This window comes from Lonchura striata, chromosome 22, assembly GCF_046129695.1.
Source record: "Lonchura striata isolate bLonStr1 chromosome 22, bLonStr1.mat, whole genome shotgun sequence".
In the NCBI taxonomy this organism is placed as follows: domain Eukaryota; kingdom Metazoa; phylum Chordata; class Aves; order Passeriformes; family Estrildidae; genus Lonchura; species Lonchura striata.
Window position 1 is genome coordinate 4,306,128 of NC_134624.1, and position 23,480 is coordinate 4,329,607.

General features: G+C 49.5%; 1 protein-coding gene across 3 annotated transcripts in view; it reads right to left on the bottom strand.

The window, feature by feature from the left end:
* The window catches only part of LOC110482829 (discoidin domain-containing receptor 2), a 59,479-nt gene extending 37,623 nt beyond the window's left edge, over positions 1-21,856 (bottom strand). For 2 of the 3 annotated variants that reach the window (XM_077787835.1, XM_077787837.1), the window contains exon 1: positions 21,796-21,856. The gene's annotated coding sequence lies outside the window, so the exon portion shown is untranslated. Of the gene's footprint in view, positions 1-21,400; positions 21,495-21,795 lie in introns of those variants that run through there. The other variant, XM_077787836.1, reaches the window with a different exon arrangement.
* Positions 21,857-23,480: the final 1,624 nt, after the last annotated feature.

The window sequence follows — 23,480 nt, forward strand, 5'->3', positions numbered from 1 at the left end:
TTCTGGCTCCAAAACAATGGTAGAGCATTTCTCTTTGCCTCAGAGTTAATCTGAGAGACCTCAGCCCAGCAGCTTTCCCCTAGAGAATATGCAGCTCTGGTTTGGACCAAACAGAATTTGGTGATGAAAACGCTTAGTAGAAAGAATTCTGATCACTTTTTAAAATGTTCTGCTTAGTTTACAATTCAAATACTGGCACAAGACTGAATAAACAGAGCAGGGCTGCTGGCCAGAGAACATGGCCACCCACTCCAGCAGAACTGCTGGAGGGTGAAGGATGGCCCAAGGCACGCTGCTTGTGCCAGAGCCCTGTGAAAATAAGGCAACAAATCTCCCCCCAGGTGAGCTCAGAGTGTGGTGTCTCTCTCCCTGGATTCAATCAACCAGGCAGCAGTGGAGAAGTCTCTGTGTGACATGTGGATGACACCAGGACAAACCAAGTGCCAACAGTGACACCAAAATTCATCGTGTCAGAGTAACTGGGGAGCTGGGCAGGGCCAGCAAGATCCTGGCATGAAGTGCAAGGCTGCAAGAGGAGATTTGGGATCTAGGCACCAACAGAGGTGGTCAGAAAGAGGAAAAACCCATTGCAATGTTGGGAACACGGTGGGGGACATTGGGCAGAAATAGTGACACCTCTAAGTGATGTCCAGAGAAGCAACAAGGATGGACAGATAAAAGCAAACAGATTTTAGGTGAAAGGGTTGGGTTAATAAAGAGACATGTGAGAAGTAACTGAGAGGAACAGGGAAATTGAGACAGGAATAGGCTCCAGCATCATCTTAGAGATGGCATTGGGAGACCTGTCACAAGAGACACGAATGTGGGACAAAAAGGACAGCATTTAGGAGTGGCACTTGGGGTGGGGACAGGGACACCACAGAGCTGAGTCTGAGGCAGTGGCAGAAGAATGGGAACACCAAGGTCTGGGTGTACTTTGTGGTCACCCTCTTGAGAGATGGGGGATAGGCCTGCCCTGAGGCTGAGAAGGGTTTGAGCCTTGTTCTCCATGTTCTAGCCAAACATCTTAATGGGGTTATGAAGAAAGTGACACCTCACTCCTGCTAGATTTCAGGAGAAAAACAGCATTGCAGTCACCCACACCACAGCATGTAACACAGGACTCAAACATGAGGCAGTGCCTCACCTACAGCCCAGAGAGATGCTGGTGTTCCTGCACAAGACCAGTAAATCCTCCAGCTTCTTCCCACTGCCTGTCAGCCAGTCCTACAGGAGTGGGCTGTTCTCAGTTTGTGAAACTGCCCAGAGCGCTTCTGTCACAAAACCAGACTTGAGGATAAATGAACATGCATTAAATGTAATTTAATCCATCCAAGTAACAAGGCCAAAATTAGAAACCATTAGAAAGGTAAAGCCAAAGATAAAGAAATGCAAATTCACTGCACCACAAGGTGGGTTTTAGCTCAGCTAAACAAAAACCAAAGCCTCCCCCTCAATCCAGGGCACAGGAACTCTGTGCTCACCTCAACCATGGAACCTGGAAGCTCTTCCCACGACCCAGCCAGACCTGCCAGGGCCCAGCTCAGGACACAGCCATTCCCCAGGAGCCCCCACCCAGCAGCAGGGGCAGGGGAGCCTCCAGCACACCCTCCAAAATACACATCCCCTCAACTGCAGAGGCTCCAGTTCCCAACTTTGCAGGACAGAAGTGGCAGGAAAACAAAATTGTGCACAAATCAGCAGCTCCAAGTACCTCCCTTCTCCCTGCCCAAGCAGCAGTGCCCCTTACTGTCCTTTTCCAGAGCTTTCTTCCTACCCTGACAAGCCCAAAGAACATTTAGCACACTGACATTTTCACTGTTCCTAAACACTAGCACCTCTCTACAGCTTTTCTATCGTTTTCTTTAACAATCCTTAAAATACATCAACTAAAAGTCAGCAATAGATCTCTCAAGACCTGCAATCTTCCACTGCAAAGTTTCACATAGCAACCATCCCCATGACATGTTAACCACAGAGATGACAGATGGGGTATTAAGAGCACTCAATCTAAACCACCTTCCTCCCTCCCTGTTCTCAGGGGGCTCCACCATAACCTTTTACTTAACCATGCTCTAACTCGCACTCAGAAGGAGATCAGGTTGCTGAGTCGCAGAATTATTTGGGCTGGAGGAGATTCCCAGGAGAGCATCTAATCCCAGCTCCTACTCCAAGCAGGGTTAGCACCAATTTCAGAGCAGCCAGCACAGGGCTTTGTCCAAATGTGTCTTAAAAGCCCCCAAGGATGGAGGCTTCCCCCACCTCTCTGGACAACCTCTCCCACTGCTCAACTGCCTGAAGAAGGAAAACTTTATCTCTCTTTATCCCAGCTCCTGTTATCTCATCTGACAATCACTGTCAATCCTCCTTGATAACCTGTTCTTGGATATTCCAGAGCCTCCTTTTGTCCCAGCTGACTCACTCAGCCTGCTCAGAGAACCAAGATTCAGTATTAATTTGCTTAATATTTTCTCCCAAGCTTCTCCTTGGTGAGACAGAGCCTCCCTCCAGGCAGTGAGACAGCTCTAGTCAGATTTTGCCGTGACTCCCACTGGCTTGTTCACAGGGAAACTAGGGAATAGCTGAGTTTGTCCCACACTGATGTCAGAGCCCAGCTCCTCAGCCCTCTGCTTACAGAGTGCAAGGATCACATTCCCACTGCTGACTATTTTTGAGGGGTATCAGGTGGCACTTTCTAAATCAACTCGTTGAACACAGTGCTGACCAGCAACAGGGAGACTGAGATCTGCCACCCTGGCACAGGGCAAGGGCAGGGCTGGGGATAAGGATCAGAGCCCCCACAACTGCCCAGGCAGGTGTTTCTCAGCTCAGAGCCCACCAGCAGTGCTGAGGCAAGCAGGAAAGCATGAAGGACATGGCAGGGATCAATCCCTGCCCAGCAGATCCAGCACAGTCCTGCTCCCAAAGCAAAGCCTCTTCTCTCTCCCTCCTGGGAGCGGCAAACTTTGGTTGACAGCAGGATTGCATCCCTCAGGATCCAGGTATATGATGCCAATGCAGCTACTCTTGGCAACCAGTGCAAGAATCTCATTAAACTCACAATTTGATGTGGTTTTTGGGTTTGGTTTTTTTTTTTTTTTGGACATGATCTGCTTTCCATCAGAGCACAACAATTGCTGAGCATGCTCCTTCTTTAACGTGACAGAGGTTGGTCTCCACTGCCCGCTGGTTACCTGCTCCCTTCTCCATCTTAAAACACTGCTACAACATTTATGCTTTCCCAAACTTCTGGAACTCCTTTGGTCTTCCCAGATTTATTACAAATTGGCAGCCAAAATTCAGAAAGCTGCTTTACCAATTTGTTTTAAACAAACAGGTTCCAGTGTTGCTCAAGTTTCAAAATACTCTGAAATGTTATCTTGGGTTTAACACCCTCCCTGCTTACCAGTGCAATGGGAGGTATTCCAAGAGAATATCATCCAGGTTCTCCACAAAAATAGGAAAGAAATGTTTTACTTCTCTGCACTGTTATCAGCAATCAGTTGGGTTTAACCTTTCCTAACGATATAAGCACCGCTGATGAAATTTATTTTGTTTTATAGATATTAAAATATTTCTCACTGCCCCATGATATATTTGCTGTGCTTTTTCAGTCATCTTTAACTTTCCTTATCAACTGCCTACCTTCAAAAATACCAACTTTACAGTAACAGGTCCTTATCTACAACCTTTTGTTTTGCAAATTGCTCATAGTTGAGCCTATTTAAAAACTAAAACATAATTACTGGGGGAAGCTCTTTGAAAAAGCAGAAGAGAAGCAAACCCTTGCATAGAGCTGCACTTAGTAGCTGAGAACTGCTGATTTTTGCAAGGGTGAAAGTCAAATTCTGAGACAGTTCAGTGAAAATCAAACCAAAAACAGGATTTTGGAACATCTATTAATTGAGCTGCCCATCTAGTCTCCCTCAAACCACCATAAATGCTGATTATCAAAAGCTATATTTTATGAGTTTTGCAATTTCTCTTCATACTTGTAAAAACAAAACTCAGAGCACCTGTAGCTGGCAAACAGCCCCTGCCCTTCACTTGAGGAGCACTATGGGCTCTGCTCCAGTGGCTCCAAAAAAATGTTAATAAAAATGAAGAGCCATGCCCTAAAGCCACAGGAAGGTACCAGAAGCTTTTCCAGTATCAGAAAGAAGCATAACTTATCATCCTTCACTGCATTCCACAGACTGCAGTAACTCCAAATACCAAAATGCAGTGAGTGGGAAGTGTTCCAGCCCTCCCACAGCACCCCAGGAGCCAGAGGGGACAATTCTGGCTGTGACCTCAGTGGGTACCATTTCTCCAGAGGTTGAGCACAACCTCCAGCCAAGGCAGCCCTGTCTGGGTACACACAGCTGTTGCATTTGGCTTCAGCAAACTTTGTTTACGACCCAAAGTGGTTTTAAAGTTTAATTTATGAAGTGCCTGGCAGAGATGGGAGCAGTGAGTGGCAACACTCACACATCACCTGAAACACAGCACCAAGCCTGGAGACTCTAGGGAGGATTTCCAGGCAGCTCCAACCATGTTGCACTGGGATTCCTATTTACTGGTACAGCTCTGCAAGATAAAATTTAACTTCCCATGTACAGAGATGATGGTACCATTAATTAAACATGCCAGCAAAATATCTACCATGACTAGAGACAGCTCAGAAAAGGTCTTTGCTTACCACAATTTCAAGCAATCAAAGCAAATGTTCTGCTTATAAACAAAGGAAAAGCCAAGAACACAGAAAAAATCTCGAGCAGAATTTCACAGCGTGGGCAAGGCAGAATGACCAACTCTGATTAAATTTGCTCGAGACAACAAAAAACAGAAGCCCACAGAGACGTAATAAGATTTAGCAATTACGCACGAGGCAGGTAGCAGTAGGAAAATCATGGTATGGTTTGAGGCAGAGGCAAGAGAAACAGCAGAGATGAGAAGGGAAAAAGAAACATGTAAAACAATGATGCCTAAACCAAAAAAAAGGACCCCATTTACCTCTTTTCCATATTGAAAATGAACTGAAATTAAAAATCAACAAATTAAAATGGAGGAAATGAAATTCCACAGCATACCATGTGCATTGAGCCTGTGGGACATATTGCCACAGAGCAATGTGGGAGTAATTCAATAAAATATTGGAAGTAGATCTCCATAATAAGAACATCTGCAATTCCATTAACAGAGTGAAAGCACACTGAAGACAAATTTTCCTCTAGCCAGGCATAAGCAAAGCAGTAAGTAATGTGAGCAGAGGGTTATCTCCTGCACGGGCAGGTTACTCACAGCTGGCTGCACTCAGGCTCTGGGGCTTTCCTGGGCTGTGATAAGATGGGTGCCTGAGTAGGTGGGCTGTGATCCCAGCCAGTTTGGCAAGTTCTGTCTCTGTGGATAGAGATCACATTTCAGTTTTCAGCAGCTTATTGTGCAGCTTCTCAAAAAGAGAAACAACACTATCCACCTTTTTTTTTTTTTTAAGAGATTATCCTCTGTGACACAAAAAGAGCAGATGAAATTTCAGCCAAACCTATTAAAGAAATACCTGTGGAGCAGTGAGCAACCCTGAACACTCTTGGTGGAAACACAACTATTTTGGAAAGTTCTCAGCACCTGAAAAAATGGGTTTATTGAGGAAATAAATAAGATTTTATCTGGAGAGGCTCCTACCGGAGAGCCCCATGATTAACCCCAACAATGAGGATTCTCAGGAACACCTTCCTGCATTTTCATACTCCCATGTTTCAGGGTAAACAGGAGCCTGAGAAAGTTTAACAGTGACCAAACTTGCAGTAGGTGCTTCAGGAGGGGCCAGGGTCTGCCTGTCCTCGGGAGCAGAGGTGAGAACACGGGAATGCTCCCGTGGGGGGCAGGAGCACATTCCCTCATTTTCCCACTGCCCACAAGAACTCGCTGCCAGCTCATTTTCCACAGCTGTCCCGGCCTCAGCCCTGGCACCTCTCGGAGCTCCAGGGCTGCCCACGCTCCCCGAGAGCCCCGGAACGCAGCCGGAGCACATGTGTGCCCACAGAACACCCTGCCAGTGCCAGAGGTGCCCAGGCACACATCCCCGAGGGAATACCCACGATCTGGGAACCCTCCCAGCGCTGTGGGAGGGAAAACGGGCTGCAAAGAGCCACCCTCTCCCCACCAGGCAGAAAAGCCTTCACAAACCCCCTCCACCACTCCCAGCAAGCCTCCAAAGGCTTTATCCAAGGACAGAGACAGGAGGGGAGAGAAGGGAGAGAGCTGACACCAAGCTGAGAGCCAGGTTAAGCTGGAAGGAGCCTACCTGCCTCTGCCAGGGCCTGCTGAGCACAGGGAACAACTCCACAGGTTGAGCCAGGCTGCAGTTTCGACATTCCTTGCAACTTTCCACCAGCACACACATGATATGTTCAAACTTGAGTAACTCCTCCCTCCTCCCTCCCTCTGCACACACAGACAGGCCCAGGAGATGGCCCTGCCTCTATCATCCCAGTTCCTATAGCAACTCCTGACCCAGCAGATGGAAACAGAGCTGTTTTCTAGGCAAATCTGCTTTCTTGGATTCCTCTGCTCTTCCCTGCTGTTGGCCCCTCCTTGCTCCAGTGCTCTCCCTGGGGGCTGCTCCGCTGGCACCTGGCCCAGACTTTGCCTGGAGGAAGGCCAAGCTTTGAATTCATTTAGTAAAACCACAACATAAAGCAGCTCTCCTGCTCAGGAAGCAGGGCCCGTGTAGTCCCAGGGGCAGGCCAGGCTGCAGAGCCAGCCTGCACCTTCTGCTTGAGTGCAGCTGCCCGTGCTCGGCAGCAGGATCCCGGCAGGAACATCGCCACCGCTCACCCTCATCCTCCCCCAGCCTGGGCCATCCTCCAGGAAAGGTAAAAAGAGACAGAACCTGTCGTTTATTAGCAAGCCCAGACAACAGGATTATTATAACGCCAGGCCCTTCTCAGAGATTTGGACTTGTGCTTCCATTGTCTTTCAGGCAGAGGGAGAGCCCAGCTGTGGCACCAGGGCTCTCTGTGTGTTCATCACAACAGCTCAGCCCATTGCTGTCCTCAGGTCAGAGCCCCACAGGAGTGGAGGTGACCAATGCAGCTGTCTGAGAACAGCACATTCAGTATCTTTTCTCTAAAAATGCAGAGAGCGAGGGAAAATAAAGAACTCAAACCAGGCTGTGGCATTTCAGGGGAGATAATTACCAAGGGTGAGAGTGGGAATGTCATGAGCAGGTGGCTCCGTGGTGACAGGACAAGCAGGATTGCAGCAGGACACACTGAGCTGGGCACAGGGCCAGCAGGTCTCTGTGAGACCACCCAAACCCAGCACAGGGGCTACAAAACTGCTCTTGGGCAGCACAGCCCTGCAAAGCCCTTCCACCCCCAGCCATCCCTCCCCACATGGGCTCTGCTGCCCGGCCACTGGAGAGCTTTGGAGGGCACAGCAGGATGGGACCACATTCACGAGGGTGAGAAGGGCACTGGGGCTTGAGAGGAACCTCTGAGGGCACTGGGGTACAAGCCCAGCAGGAACCAGGGCAGCACAGGGAGAGCAGAAGGAATGTGCTGATCCTGCCTGCTGGGAAATGCAGGTGCCAGCCTGCCTCCTGCGAGGGAGCTGCTCAGCAAGGGAAGGGCTGCAATGTCTCTCTCACACACCTGGAAGGGGTAGGACTCCTCCCAGAGCCAGCAGAGCAGGGCTGGGACAGCAGAGCCAAGGTGGGAAGTGATGCCAGTGTTGTATAAGACTCACAGGGACTCCAGAGCAGGAGGGTGAAGAGAGGGGACAGCAGCCATCAGCCCATCCTGCAGAACCCCACAGACTACATCAGCTTCCAGCAGGAATCCCAGCAAAGCCTCCACAGAGCAGCAGGTATTTTGGGTATCCCAAAGGAATAAAGAAAGCAGACAGGAAACACACTGTGCCCATACTAAGTCCCAGCTGGAAGATGCAGTCAGATGCCACCTTGCTTTTATTTTCTTCCCTGCCTCCCTACCCCATTCCAGCCACACAATCTACCTCTGTTCTGAGAACAGAAAACTATTTTCTTTTTCCCCCCATGGTAATATTTCCATGCATCAGTGAGTTATTCAGCACAGAGGGATGGGATAGTCCCTAAGGCTCGAAGATAGCTGGGACATGACCAGCAGTAGGGTGGATGTGGGAAGACATCAGATCCCTTTTTGCCTGCTCCAAAAGGGTGTTACTCATTCTGATAATGCTCTTGCAAGGCACTCTCCTCCCAAAACAAGGATGCCTGCCCTGAGGATACAATGGTACATGGGAACCAAGCTGGATACAGGCCCCTGGGGTAAACTGGGACCAAACAATTCCCTTTGCAAGACACAGGGCAGATTGTGGCAGCAGGAAACACTGGACATCCAGGAACAGGGAGTTCAGGAGTGGCATCAATAAAAGCATCAAAGCAGATGCATATCACACAAACAACATCAAGGGTTTAGAAAAAGCTCTCGATTTCCCTGTGGTGCTGGGAAGAGCAATGGCTCAACTCACAAACAGATCTGAGGAGCTCCTTTCCCTGGGGAAGGACATTGCTGTGGAGGCACAAAACACTGCTGGAAAACTGCTGACCTTGCAGTCAGACTCACTTGAGCAGTTCAGCACAGAAAAAGGCTCTCTGCTGGATGCCCACTGAGATGTAACTTGATCCCACAGTACACATCCACTAATCAATTGAGGGATAAAGCAAAGCAGAAAACAGCTTTTTTTTTTTTTTTTTTTTTACTGGAATGAGCCCAAATATGCACAATAACAGATCCCACTCAGAGCTATTGCAAACTCAAGTACTTGGGAGAGTTTTGCATCTCACATCGCAGAGGGAGCATACTTCTGCAATAGCATCATTGCTTCTCAGATTGGGTATTTGAGAGACTTCCTAATGACCTCATAGCAGCACATGTGACCACTAAGTCATCTTCTCAAAGGACCAGGAATAACATCAACAGACCCTGTTTTGATTGTGCACAGGATAGCTTTCCTCAGCACAAGCAGGTTCCTAAACAGCGAGGGAGCAGAAAGGAGCAGGACCCAGCTCAGGCCAGAGCTGGCATCGTGATTGTTTCTCCAACAGATTCTGCTTGGCCTTGGAAAAGATCCAGCCAATTAAAAGATGAAGACCCATTAGCACATACTAAATTCCACATACAAATTTAGACACAAAAGCTTGTTTATCCCAACGCAGGCCAAATTAATTGGTTTTAAGGCATCTGTATGAGAATGTGAATCCCAGAAGAATTCCAAAGACATTCCCAGAGATAAGAGGTGAACTCAAAAAACATTAAATAATTACTTGAAAGGGTTTCAAATTTTTTTCTCCCAGTGCTTAAAAATAACCCACTATGCTGAGGAGCAAAGCAGGAATTCAGAATTTATAGGTGATGAACTGGTGAGTTGATCACATTGGGATGGGGAAGTTGCCTTTTGCTGACCCCAAGGCAGGTGGCACTGGAAGAAATAAATGAGTGAACACCTGTAATTATGTTAACACTGAGGTGAAGGCAACAAGCAGCTCAAGCCATACTGATGGTCTTGAACACCTGAGGAGATCCCTCCTCTGTACCCAGCACAAGGCTTCTGCAGAGGAAAAGTGACAAAATCCCATTGTGGAGATGTCAGGAGATCTGCACCAGACAACTTCCTCAGTTACCAACGGTGATATGGGAACACACATCCAAGCAAGAATAAGGAACATCATCAAACAGCACCCAAGAGCTTCTTCTGCCAGGTCTCTCCTGCAGCAGCAGCCCACAAAACCTCCTGTCCTTCCCCAGGGCTCTGCTCCATGGGCCTTACATTCCTTGCCTCCCACCCAGCCCAGCTATGGCAGGACCTCCACCTGCCTAATCCCAGGAAGGTTCCAGCAGGATCTGGTGATCCTGGGAGCACCAACAGTTCCTGTCACACACGACCAGAATATCACCTGAGTAGCCTTGGGCTAAACACAGACACAGTTGAGGAACACAGGAGGCTAGACCTGCACAATGTTAATATTTTTATTCTTTCAGTGAGAGGTGGTGAAAGCCAACTCCTGCCTTCACCTTTCCAGGAACTTTTGATGGAACACAGAAGCCTGCTGTGAAAGTGCTCTGTTTACACCCTGCAGCCCTGTCCTGTCTTTACCCAGAGTGGATGTGTTCACTCCCACTACCCCATGAAACATCTGCTCAGCCCAACTCTGCTGGAATTGTCCTTCCCCTGCAAAGAAATCCACTTCCAGCCATAAACCTGGGAAAAGAGGGAAGTGGGGCAGAGTTTAGCATGAGGAGGAAGGCAAGTTTGAGACATGACATCTTCCAAGAAATGCTGACAAACCACCTCTACATACCAGGTGCTGACTAGAGCTGCTCTGCAGGGTACCAGAAGGCTCAGAGCTGACAAGACAGAGCATGTGGTGACATTACAGACACCTGATGTGGGACACACCCTTCCCAAGGGGTGCAAAACAAAGGCTGCAAGGGGAGCACTTACCTTCCACCACATTCCGTTCCAAGGACATTTTTCCTGCTTTGAAGGGAGATGATCTGAGTCTTCAAGAGGGCAAGTATCAGAGCAGAAGTTTACCTCTCAGGCACTTCCCAAATCACCAGGCCAGCCTCTGGCCCAGCCGTGGGACAGTTACCTCCTCATGTTCCCAGCTGATAAAGCTCTGCAGCTGTGCCAAGCTCTCTCTTTCTGGGCACCCAGGCAGCTGCTCAGCAAAGCCCTGTCCTGCTGGGACTCAGGAGCAGAGGCCTCCACAGCTCCCTCTCCCAGGAGTCAGAATGGCTGGGGAGGTGGCAACGGAGGAACAATGACTCTACCCCAGCTCCAAAAATCTCTCTCAGAGCTTTAATGTTACCAGGAAAGCTCCAAACAGGGGCAGCCTCACACTTGCCCTCTGTTTGAACAACAGGGTCCCCATCGTAGGCTGCTTCAAAGGTGAGGAGGGATAACCCCAGGTCAGAAGCAGGGCAGTGAGCTCAGCTTCAGTTGCTGCAGTGACAAAGGCCCAGAGAAGACGTCACCCAGAGGGCTGAGCTGCTGGCACAGAGCAGAGCTCAGCAAGGACACACTTGTAAACACCCTCCCTGGCCATCGCCGCTGACGCAGCCACGAGAAAGGGGCAGAGAAAACCATTATGTGCAAACAGACATCCCTCCCTATCCCTGGACACTGGGACCAGCCCAAGCAGGACATCTCCAGCCTTCCTCTTGTCTGCCTGTTGAGCCAAAAACCCTCTGGCGTCCTGCTGCAGATGAGACTCACTGCCACGTTAAGGAAGAGCTCAACTCCCATAAAGCAGAAAAAAAGCTCTGAGGTTTTGACCCCTAATCCCTGGAAGCAGTTGGTATATTAGCAGGCACATGGCCTCTTTCAAAGCTGGCCTTTCTTCCTGAAGCACTAGGTAGTATCTAACATCCTGAGCATTATTTTTTACATGTTCCTCCCCACCACAACAGCAGGCAGCTCTTTCTGCACATCATCCCTGTCCCGAGTTTGGAACAAGGACACGGTGTAAAGTGTCCTGACAAGCAGAGCTACACAGGTCCTGGGACTGCTGGAGACAAAGTCCTGCTGTCTCTCTTACAGTGATACTTCCCCACATTTCTTCCTCTCTCTCAGAAGTTTCCCAGGTAAATCTGTGTTGTCATATCACATCTCAAAACTACAAGCTGTGGAGATCTGAGGAGACCAATGTCTGAGTAGTGATTCCACATCCAGCTCAGAGAAAAGCTAATCAGAATCCTTCACCAGAGATTTTATTGCAGACACATAGAAAACAACAGCAGAAAAACCAAAGAAAACCATAAGCACTAGCTGCAAGCTTCATCAAGGAGGAACAGCACGAGGGAAGGGAGAGATTCAGCACCAGCTATGTGATTTTCCCAGCAAGGGACACCAACCCAACTGAATGGGCAGAGCTCAGCTTGTGGCAGCAATGCCACTACAGCTCCTCCCCTGCAGCACACAGAGACAGACCTCTGCAAAAATAAGTGGTGCATGGAAAAACTGGTGGTAACAAAAGAGCTGTCAGCCAATGTCAGCCTGTCGCTGACACCCCTGAAGCCTTTACAGCTGCTGCTCCAGGACCCTCTGGCCACACAACCCCAAACCTGACCTCTGCACTTTGGACCAGAGCGAGCACATGGAAAGCAGCTGACAACAATGATCCTCACATTTCTGTGATTCCTCAGCAAGGACCCTCATCTTCAAATAACCAGAGCACGCAGAAGCCCATGATCCCAAGCCCTTTTGGCTGCCCTTTCTGGCTTGGAAACAAAAGGCAGGAGCAGTTCAGATGTGCAAGATACCAAAGGGCCCCTCCACAAGTGAGAATTTGTAACCCATCCAAGGACACTGCTGCTCATTCACAACACCAGATTCATCCTACACAAGGACTGGTTTGCACTCTAACAGGAGCACAACATGAATCTCCAGAGCAGATGGCAGTGCCAAGATGAGGACCAGACCACAGGAGCCCTCCTTTTCAGTGCCCATGAAGCATTCATATAATTCCTGTTTCACGAGGAGATGCACAGTCCAGGGATCCAGAGTTGAGTCTAGCAAAGAGGCCTTGGCTAGGGAAGCTTCCACCTCCTCAGCAGCTCTTTCCATCTCAGCCATTTCCCTTCCAAGCAAGGCTTCCTGGCCGGAGCAAGCACGAGGGGTGTTGCAATCCACAGTTCTGTCTGAAGAAATCCAGCCCAGCCCAGACACAGCAGCAGGCCTGGTCTGGTCTGAGTACATGCCATCCCTGGACACCCACTGTGTCCAGAAGCTCATGGCATGTTGGAAGGCAAGTTTACTCCTCAGAGGTAGATAGCTGTCCTACTCCCTTTAAATATGCAGGACCACGATGGGTAACTCAGATGGGCACACATCTCATGGGAGTTTTTCTGAAATAAATGCAGCAGACTGTGGGGAAAATCCTTTCCCTCCCATCCAAGGGGCTGAGGAGGGTGGATAAAAGTCTACTGTGGACCTTGTGCATGTATGGCCTCAGTCTGGGCAGCATCGATCCCACACTCGGCCTTGGGGCGAAGGATGCTCATCCTGTGCCTCCAGACAAACTCAACTCCAATGGGAAACACCCATGAGCTCATTGCAGCAACAGGACATGTCCTGCAGGAACTGCTTCACCTGCAATTCCCCATGCAAACACAGGAAAACCACCTGACAGGACCCCTGCCTTTTCCTGCAGAAACACCACTAGGGTCTGCTCATGTTTCCCATGTTAGCATGGAAAAGGATTCAGATCCATTACACATTACATTAACCCTACTGGGACATTTCCCACAGCTCACTTAAATGTTTTCAAACCTGCAGGATGAGGTCATTCCAACCCAAATGCATAACCCACTCTCCAAGGTGATTCACTAGGTATAACTTCCAAGAAAAAGCAAACAAAAGCTGATCTGGTGTGATACCCTGCTCCATCCCCAACATGCTCAAGACTTGGCCAGACAAAGCCATGGCTGAGCTGTTCACTCGCATGTTGGAGACAGTCCCACTTCAGGCAGCAGGTCAGGCCAGAGACCTCCAGATATCCTTTCACCCAGTGCTTCCATCATTCTGTGGCAGCAAATGAGAAGAGGCAGAGTAATTACCGCCAACGAGGAAGGCTTGCATCGAGTTTCTCTGGAGTAATCCTTCTAGATAATATTTAAAGCTTGGTTAGCAGAGATGTCGGCACTGACACAATGAGGGCTAATTCTGTACTGGCAGGAATACTGGAGTGCCAGGATCTGAGCTTTGATGTATTGCACAGGTCTCAGACAAGGTCAGCACACTGCGTCACACTGCCCTTGCACAAATTAACACCCACCACAAGACAGGTCTTTTTGGAAATTTAACTCCAGCCATGCATTCAAATATAATAGTCTGCAATAATCCAAGAATACAGATTAAAAGCCAGACAGCCAATAGCTCTCAAGACATTAGAAGCAACTAGAAAATTCATTTCCCACTATAAGTCTTTACTCTAGGGAGGTCTCAACAGTACTGCTGCTATTTGGTGTCCTTCCAGTGCTGGGAGGAGGCCAAAAAATGCCGTAGCAGAGGCTGAACCACACTAATGGGTGGGTTCAGTCCTCAAGAAGAAGGCAGAGTGTCTACATGAAGTGCAGTCTGGAGGGTGATGGGGAAGCAGCTGCTGGCACTGAGATGAGAGAGGATTGCTGGTCACCAGAGGAGCTGCCATTGGTGCTGTTCCTTCCAGATGTCCACCCATGGTATCCACATATAACGCTGGCCAGCAAAAAGCTCATTTTCTCAGAGTAAAGCCCTCTCCAGGTTGCCCCAAAACATAAAAGAAATATAAGACTGCTGCTAGCCTATGCAGACAGAAGGCATCAAACCCATGGAAAGAGGAAGGACACTTTGTGAAGTTATTAGAATAATATCCATCACAATCCAGAGAAATGCAAAACACATGCACTTAAAACAAAAGTCCACAGGATGAATTCACAGCACTGGGACCCTCACTCAGGGAGAAGTGAGGGAGCTCTGTATGGCAGCTCTGCTGGTCTGATTTATTCCCCTCAGCAGCACAGGGGCAGCACCTCAGCCCAAACAACAACAGGGCATTGGAGGCATATTCCCAGCACCCCCAGCTCATCTCCACTACAAATGCAGAAATGAAAGATAAACATTCCTGGAAGATCACATTACCCAGCATGAAGAGATGACAGCTTGTCAGGAGCAGCAGAAACAGACTGAGCTCAGTGAAAAGCAGTCATCATAGGCTGACATTTTCCTATTGGAGAATACTGATACTCCAACTATTTCTGTTACAGTTTTTTTGGTTTGTTTTTTTTTTTTTTTACCTTTTGACAGGCAGAAACAAATAAGCACAAGTGAAATAACATAACAGTAATCGAGATGGACAACAAAACCTGGCACTTGGCTAGTTTAGCCTCATCCATGGGAGGGTAACACAAATGATGGACACCACAACCAAATGATAAATGCAACAAAAACATGCCCAGACTCTCATTCTTCAAGGGAAAATAAGAGCTGCAAAGGCTCCATCTCTGTATTTGCTTGTTCTTGAGTAGCTCTTCATTACTGATGGGTGGGACGTTTTGACACCTTAAATGCTATTCCCAGAGAAACCGAACTATAACTCCTCATTTTCACAGCACAAATTCATCTGGTTGGAAGAAAATACCCCGCCCTATTCCTCTGGCCTCCAAACTGCAGCTGGCAGCCTCAGGACACAGGACAGTCCTGGGGAAGAAACACAACTGTTTGCTGTGTTTTTCTCTCCCTCCTCCCAGGCACACAGCAGCTGATCATCTCCTGACAGGAGCCGACTTGTTCCAGGTTCATTACACGCCACAGTTCTGCACTGCAGAGCTCTGCAGACAGATCTGGGCACAGCACCCAAACATCAAGAAAGAAAAGTCACATCAGGTCAGGAGAGCATCATCCATGCTGGGAGCACTTCCAAGCAAACACCCAAAGCTGCTGCATTAGAAGACAGGCCCCAAATCCAAATTTTGGAATGACTCCACCCAGTTTAATTCCTTGGTCATGCATTCTGCAAGCATTAGCTCTGAGTGGGCTGGGGTTCTAACAGCTCCACACTTGAAGCTTCATGGACAAAACAAGGGTTAGGCAGCACTTTTGAGAGCACAGATCACCTCCCACATGTACCCTGCCAGGTCTGGGATGACCATCAGCCAGGCCCCAGGTGGACAGACCCAGCAGGATCCCATTGAGGAGCAGAATGAAGGGTGAAATGGTTGAGCTGCTACAAAAAAATATACAACCTCACTGCCATCCATCAGAGCAACAAATGTTCTACCAGTTCTTTCCATCAAAAGAAGGGACTATTAGCCAGTAAGGGCAACTTGTGTTCACAACTATTTTACCTAAAGAATAAAATACCACATAAAAAGCAGATATTTGGTGTATGTAGCACTTGCATTAGTACACACTCTCTAGGAAGCCAAATGAAATTTGATAATCTACATACAGGAGTTTTCCACTTTTATGTGCTTGACTTTCTACCTGCATGAAATTAAATGTTGGAAGAAGATTCTGATAAACTCCCATGGAAACAAACATGCTTAGGTGACAGCAAAAAAAAAAAAAATACCACCAAGCTTGTGCTGATCTGTAAATTCTACTTTCTATAATTTGTTTCAAAAAGACAGCTCACAGGAGTGACCAAGAGGAGACTACAGGCAGAACATGGCTATGGAGTAGTAAGAGGTTTTAACACATCTTGCCTTATGCATTCCTGTCTTCAAGTTGCATAAAAAGCTGATAGATCTAAAGCTGGGATTTGAAACTTTCCCCTCCCAGACTGACTCCATTGTTAATTTTTTTTGAGACTGGGATCAGGTAGCCTACTTCTGCAGCCAATAAAAACTCCACCCACCCCCAATCCATTTTTGCATAATTAATGCCTTTGTGATGGACAAGAAGTGATTTTAGGCACAAAGAGGCTCTGGCATCAGAAAGGCACCTTCCTACCTTGCCTGTGAGAACAGGTTGTACTTTAAAGCTACTGGCAACAAAAGTTTGCTGTGCTGGGAACACCACCCAACATCACCTCAGAACAGCTTTGCTTAATTTTCAACACTCTCAAATTATGGCTGTGATTATTTTGGAAGAGTAACCCAGTTGCCATCAAGAGAAATGGAAACAAGAATCCCTTCTGAGAGCGAGACCAGAGGTTTCTGGGATCCTCTGCAGCAGAACACTACCATCAAGTCTTCCCTGTTCTGAATGTTCTCATGCATTAAGAGAAAAAAACACCATCAATTCTACATAAATTCCTTTGCTGAAGCCAGCAACAAAACTTCTGTGGAATTAAGGCAGATGAGAGCCTTCCCTCACTTGGGCTTATCCCAACCGCACACACACTAAAGAGAGAAACAGAGCTCAGGAAAGATGAAATACTTCCTTGCCATCATCTCCCATTGCTGTCCAAGCAGCAAGCCCCAGCACTTGGGAGCATCCCTGGGTATTCTGTGTGCTCAGAAATCTCCTGCTGGAGCACAAAGCCACCCTGAGCTCGTCCTGTCGCAGACTCTGGGGTTTTGTGTGCCATGAGGACACCGGGCATGTGACTCGCGTGTTAAAACTTTCTGGCTCACCAGTCGAAGTTCAGATTCTTTCCCTGCAAAACACACTGCATGATCTCATCTGCAAGCAATCAGCCTGAGAAATCAGCTTGTTAAAGGAAGCTTCTAGGAAAGGAGAGAAATCTCTGGAGGATTTGGGGGCCTATATGATTTTAAGCACTTTGTTAAACCCCAGCTGCTTTTCTCCCCATTGGGGTCACACAACCAAGAAACCATTTTTCCTCCCACACAACTCCAGACAGGACAGTTTGCCAACACCTAACTGCAGCATCCTAATTGCATTCTCCACAGCCTGAAAACACTCACATTTTCAAGCAAAACTCATCTCAAGCAGGCGCTGAAAGAGTGCAAGGACAAACTCAGAGCTGCAAGCTGAGCAACATCCAGAAAAGTAATTCATTAAACATGCAATAGTGATCATCTCAATGTGTAAACCAGAATATCCTCTGGATTTCTGGATGCGTATTTCAGCATCTCCTCACAGTTCTCACAGGAACCCAAGACATGCACCAGAAGACAGGAATAACCAGAACAGTGAGAGCTCTGCAGAGGAGTAAGGAACAGGCAATAAACTCCCTGGAATGCCAGATTTGTCCTGAGATTGCTCAAAGTGATGTAACAGAATTTTACCAGAGTTTCTAGAGATGCTGCAGGAGCCCTACATGCTCCCTGTGCTACAGCATGCCCAGATGGCAACACCTTTTAGTCCCCAGTGAAAACCCTGAGGAAACAGCACTGCGGAGTGTAGGACAATGCACAGCATTTGATTCCCAGGCTGCACTCCCAGTTTGGCTCTCCAGGGCACTGTGGTGAGCAGAATGAGTCCTGTGCTCACACACTCGGTCACATTTGCATCCCCTGAGCTGCCAGAAGCAGGACCAGCACTCTTGCACTCAGCAGGGAGGGAGGGAAGATCAGAGCAGCATCCTGCCTTCTTCACTTCCTTCCATGCTGTCACACCCTGCCTCAGCTGCTCCCAGCAGCATCTCCCAGGCAACCCTTTCCCAGCTGCCCCTCGCTGCTCATTCAAGTGCTTTGAAAGACTTTCCTTAAAATTCTTGCATAGAAATCACTGTTTAATGTTCAGCAGAACCCAGGAGGCAGGGGGGAAAGCCAGCCTGTCTCTAACAAAGGAGATCTGGAGGACTGAGCCCTTGGCTCTTTACAGCTGTGGATTATTCCAAGTAAAGTGATTATTCACCACTTCCAACACCTATTTTCAGTGCAACTTGCAGAAGTAACTGCTCTGAAAGAAACAGAAGGGAACAAAGATCAGGCAACACACATTTATTATCCTGCGAGCAGAAGGAAAAGTTAATAACACTAGGTTCTCCCTCACTTTATATCCTTACAAAAGCTACTTTATATATGTAAAGTAACTTCTTTACAAAAGTTACTGTATATAAGGATTAGGAACACCTCAGCCCATAGTTGCTGAAGGCACTCTGCAGATCAGGCTGAGGGACTTTGCTCTGGACAATGCAGGATTACAGTCAGGCTCCAACTTTTTTGGTCAATGGTGGCATCTTCTAGCTCCAAATGACACTGTGAAGCTCACAACAATTTCAAATAATTGCCTTGAAAAAGCTTTATGCTTTCTGTGTCTTTAAGAAACACACAGCTCTGACTGCAAACATTCAGGCTAAACATACTGTTATGACAAAGAAAAAAAAGGTCTCCTTCAAGCTTTTTACTCACCAGCCAAATTCCTAATTATACCAAATTAAGAGCAGACACCCCGCTCACCCCAACCCCAAACTGATGTCCACTACTAAAATCAAGGTACAGGACAACTGCCCCCAAATTCCTAGAAATCTACAGCTCAAAACATTCAAAGTATAAAGGCAGGGGGGCAATACTGAAGGGCTCAGCTGCTGGCTCCTCTGGTGCAGCTCCTCAACCAAATCATGAAAGAAGAAGAAAAAGGAGACTTTCCAGCTCAGGTTCCAAGTCCTTTTTAAAAATCAGTTTATAACCACTAAAATAAACACAGTAAGAACAACTGTGCAGTAACTGGGAACCTGCAAAAACAGCTGCAGTTTAAGAGCAGTTTAGGCAATGTCTGTCAAACACCAGCAGATACAACAGCCCAGGAGGATGGCAGCATACTGGGGAATGAAACAGGGAATTTCACCCACAAGCTCATCGAGGAACTGCATGAAGTTCACCCACACTGGGCAGAAGCAGCTATTCTGTGCTGTTTACTGCTATGGTGAGCATTTTCTTCCTGTTAGAACTGCCTCTCTTCCAAACTCCAGTCTTCTCCTGGATGCCCAGGCCTCTCCCATGTCCCCACCTGCCCCATGCTGCCTCAGCCCAGCCAGGAGTTTCCCAATGCACCTGACACCTGGGTGGGCACACCGCTCTTCTGTCACCCAAAAACCTTCTGCTGGTCCCTCCAGGGCACAGACCCCCACTGCACCCAACCTCCCTGGGAAACAGCCACCTTGAAGGGAAGAAACCTGGAACAAGCAGACTTCTCCAAGACACCATGACTTGGATATTCTAAGTCACTTTAGGACATCTCCAGAACAGCAACCACAGCAGATGGTGCAGAAGGACAGCACAAAGCAGCACCTCTGAAGGAAATCCATCCAGAGCCCTACTGCCATCTCACCTTTGAGCTCCCCAAAAGAACTCCCCAAGATCTGGGCATTCTGACTTTCTTTAGAACTGAAGATCCAATTCTCCACTCAGTGTTAACCCAAGCCACACGCTTTGAACATCCTCCTTTGCTGCAAAGCTGACAGTTTTCAATTACAGCCAGTTGGAGTTGTTCTTGGCTCTCCATCCCTCACCACAGACCTGTGCTCCCCATGGCCAGGCTTCTCAGTGCGCACATAAAATAAATTCAGGAAAGATGTGACAAATAAAAACCTTCCTGGACACTGACTGGAATTGGAAAGACAGAAACTCCTAGGACAGGCAAGGAGACAGCTCTGGGGAAGGAGGAAATTACCTGGGCCATTTCCAAGGGAGGAAAAGCACAGGGAGCCTCAGGTCTCACTCTTGGATGTTTTAAAGTTTTTAAGTTAAGTGGAACAAGGGATAAGGCTTCTAATGTACATTAGATACGAGAAAGCAGGTTTTTTGAAATGATGGTGGGGAAGCTCTGGCAGAGGTTGCCCAGAGAAGCTGTAGCTGCCCCACCCCTGGAACTGTCCAAGGCCAGGTTGGACAGGACTTGGAGCAACCTGGGACAGTTGAATATATTCCTACTCACTGCAGGAGGGTTGGACTAGAAGAGCTTCGAAGATCCTTTCCAACTCAAACTCAGTGGTTCTAAGATGCTGCAAATGTCAGACTGCAGTCTGAGACCATCAGAAGGACAGAGATCATTTGCTCACAGCAAAAGAGAGCTCACACCACCTGATACCTGCCCAGGGGACAAGCATACACCTGGATAATAGATTTAAGGCTTCTTAAAATGCAATTACTTTTCTAATTATACACCAGAGGCCAGAACCCACAGGCTGAGCAAGCCACGAGCAGCAGTTAATTCACAGAGAGCTCCTCTTGATTTCCACAGCCCACATTACCCAGACATCAGACTGAATGGACATCGGAGCCTTTCTAATTTTATAGTCCACAGAGACAAGGCAGGAACGGCTGATGGAAGAGCAGCAAAGCCTCTCTGCCCACACACACCACTGCTGCTGGCTCCGCAACTGCAGAGCTGCTTCTACATTTTTTTAAAAGATTTTTTTTTAATGGAGTCAGCTGAAGAGAAAATGAAGAGCTCGGCATTTTGAACCAAAGCATTTCAAAATGCTTGTTTATCTTTCAGCCTCAGAAGAAGAGAAATAAAGTGAAACAAAATCTCAGTCATTCCCTCATAAGTTTTTCCTCTCTGCCTCCAACAAAGCAAAATGCCCTGAGCTCTACTTGATCACTTTTTCTTTTCTTTCCCCTTTGGCTTACAAAATTTCAATTAGAGAAGCTGACACAAAACAGTCCCGGATTCTCTCTCATATTTTATCTTTTCCCCATCTTACCTCTCCATTAAAGATAATTTAGAAGGCAGAGCAGCCAAAGGAACCATGCATCCAACACAAAAAACAGAAGGATGGTGAAACTCACAAACGAACAAGAAGCGGCATAAACCAACAAAGGCTGCAATAAAATTTTCAAAGCAAAGTTTCCATACAGAGGTCTGCTTAAAGAAAAGACAAATGAAAAGCTCTTTTTTCCACAGGGAGAAAAACCCCAGGCAAACAAGCCATGAGGCAGCAGGAGCGCCCAACTCTCAAAGCTGCGAGGAAGAACCAGATCCAGGGACGGAGCCGAACAAACTCGACCGCACCGCGCCGGGGCTGCGCTCCCACCTCGCACAGCCGCCGGCGGGGCAGCGGAACCGGCCGGGCTGCGGGAACCAAAAGCACCGGCGGGAAGGGCCGGAACCAGGCAGGGGATCCGCAGCCCGGCGGGAACCCCCGGGCGGGGCGGAGAGGCCGAACAAAGCCCCGGCACTCGCTTTTCCCCGCGGGGCTCCGGGGCACGTCCCGTCCCGGAGCCCGGCGCGGCCCGGCGGGGGCAGCGCCACGCCGGAGCGGCTCCGCGGTGCCCTCGGCACACCGGGAGCCCACGGGAGCGCCGCGGGGCTCCAGCGAGCGGCGCCCCGGGGGCGGCCCCGCGCTCCGAGCCCGCGCCGCCGCCGGGAGCCGCGGGGGCCGGGCGGGGGCCGGGCGGGGGCGGCGGGCGGGGCGGCCCCGGCGCTTACCTGGGGCAGGCCGGGCGGCGGCGGCGCGGGCTCGCGGCCCCTTCCGGCGGGCGGCGGGCGGGGGCGGCCGCGGGCGCCGCGCTCTTAAAGCGGCCGCGCCGGGCCGGGGCCGCCGCGAGGCGTCGCTACGGCAACGGGACGGCGGGGCGGGAGCGCGGCGGGGCCGGGCCGCCCGCCCGCGGGGCCTGGTGCCGGCCCGGGGCTCCTTCCACGGCCCCCGAGCGCCGGCTGGGCGCCCTGAGCGGCCGCCCGTGTCCTTCGCACCAGAGCCTCTCATGTGCCCTGTGCTGCAGGGCTGCGCACCCCTGTGCACTGTGCCTCACAGTCCTTCCTTCTCCCCTATGCCTCAGAGTCCTTCCTTCTCCCCTGTGCCTCAGAGTCCTTCCTTCTCCCCTGTGCCTCACAGTCCTTCCATCTCCCCTGTGCCTCAGAGTCCTTCGTTGTCCCCTGTGTCTCAGAGTCCTTTCATCTCCCCTGTGCCTCACAGTCCTTCCTTCTCCCCTGTGCCTCAGTCCTTCCATCTCCCCTGTGCCTCAGAGTCCTTCCATCTCCCCTGTGCCTCAGAGTCCTTCCATCTCCCCTGTGCTTCATAGTCCTTTCATCTCCTCTGTGCCTCAGAGTCCTTCCATCTCCCCTGTGCCTCAGTCCTTCCATCTCCCCTGTGCCTCAGAGTCCTTCCATCTCCCCTGTGCCTCAGAGTCCTTCCATCTCCCCTGTGCCTCAGAGTCCTTCCATCTCCCCTGTGCCTCAGTCCTTCCATCTCCCCTGTGCCTCAGAGTCCTTCCATCTCCCCTGTGCTTCACAGTCCTCCCCTGTGCCTCAGAGTCCTTCCATCTCCCCTGTGCCTCAAAGTACTTCCATCTCCCCTGTGCCTCAGAGTCCTTCCATCTCCCCTGTGCCTCAGTCCTTCCATCTCCCCTGTGCCTCAAAGTACTTCCATCTCCCCTGTGCATCAGAGTCCTTCCATGGCCCCTGAGTGCCAGGGTTGTGAGCTACCAGCACTGCTGCACATGTGCTGCAGGGCTGAGCACCCACATCCCCCGTGCATCAGAGTCCTTCCCCATCCCCTGTGCTTCAAGGCTGTGCATGTATATCCTTTATCCATCAGAGTCCTTCTGTGCCCCCTGTGCTCCAAGGCTGTGCAGCCATGTCCCCTGTGTGTCAGAGTCCTTCCACATCCCCTGTGCTCCAAGGCCATGTCCCCTGTCCATCAGAGTCCTTTCAGGTCCCCCGAGCACTGGGGCTGTGCATCCATGGCCCATGCACATCACAGTCCCTCCACGTGCCCTGTGCACCATGGCTGTGCACTCATGCCCTCGTGCACCCTATGGGATGCCCGTCCCCTCAAGTGCCTCACGGCTCCTCCATGTCCCCCCCCATGTGCCTCCATGTGCCTCACAGCCACTCTGCATCCCCTGTGCCTCAGGGCTGAGCCATGTGCCCCTGTGCCTCAGGGGGCCTCCATGAGATCTGGGTGACGTGGTTTAGCGGTCCAAGGGTACACTGGTAGTGCTGGGTGCACTGTTGGGCCGGATGATCTTGAGGGTCTTTTCCAGCCTTGATTATTCCATGTCCGTGTGTGCCTCAGGGCTGCCTAAGGAGCTGTGCCCCCATAGGCCTTGGGGCTGAACCGTGTCCCTGTGTGCCTCACCACCACTCTGTGTCTCCCCATGTTTGTTAGGGTC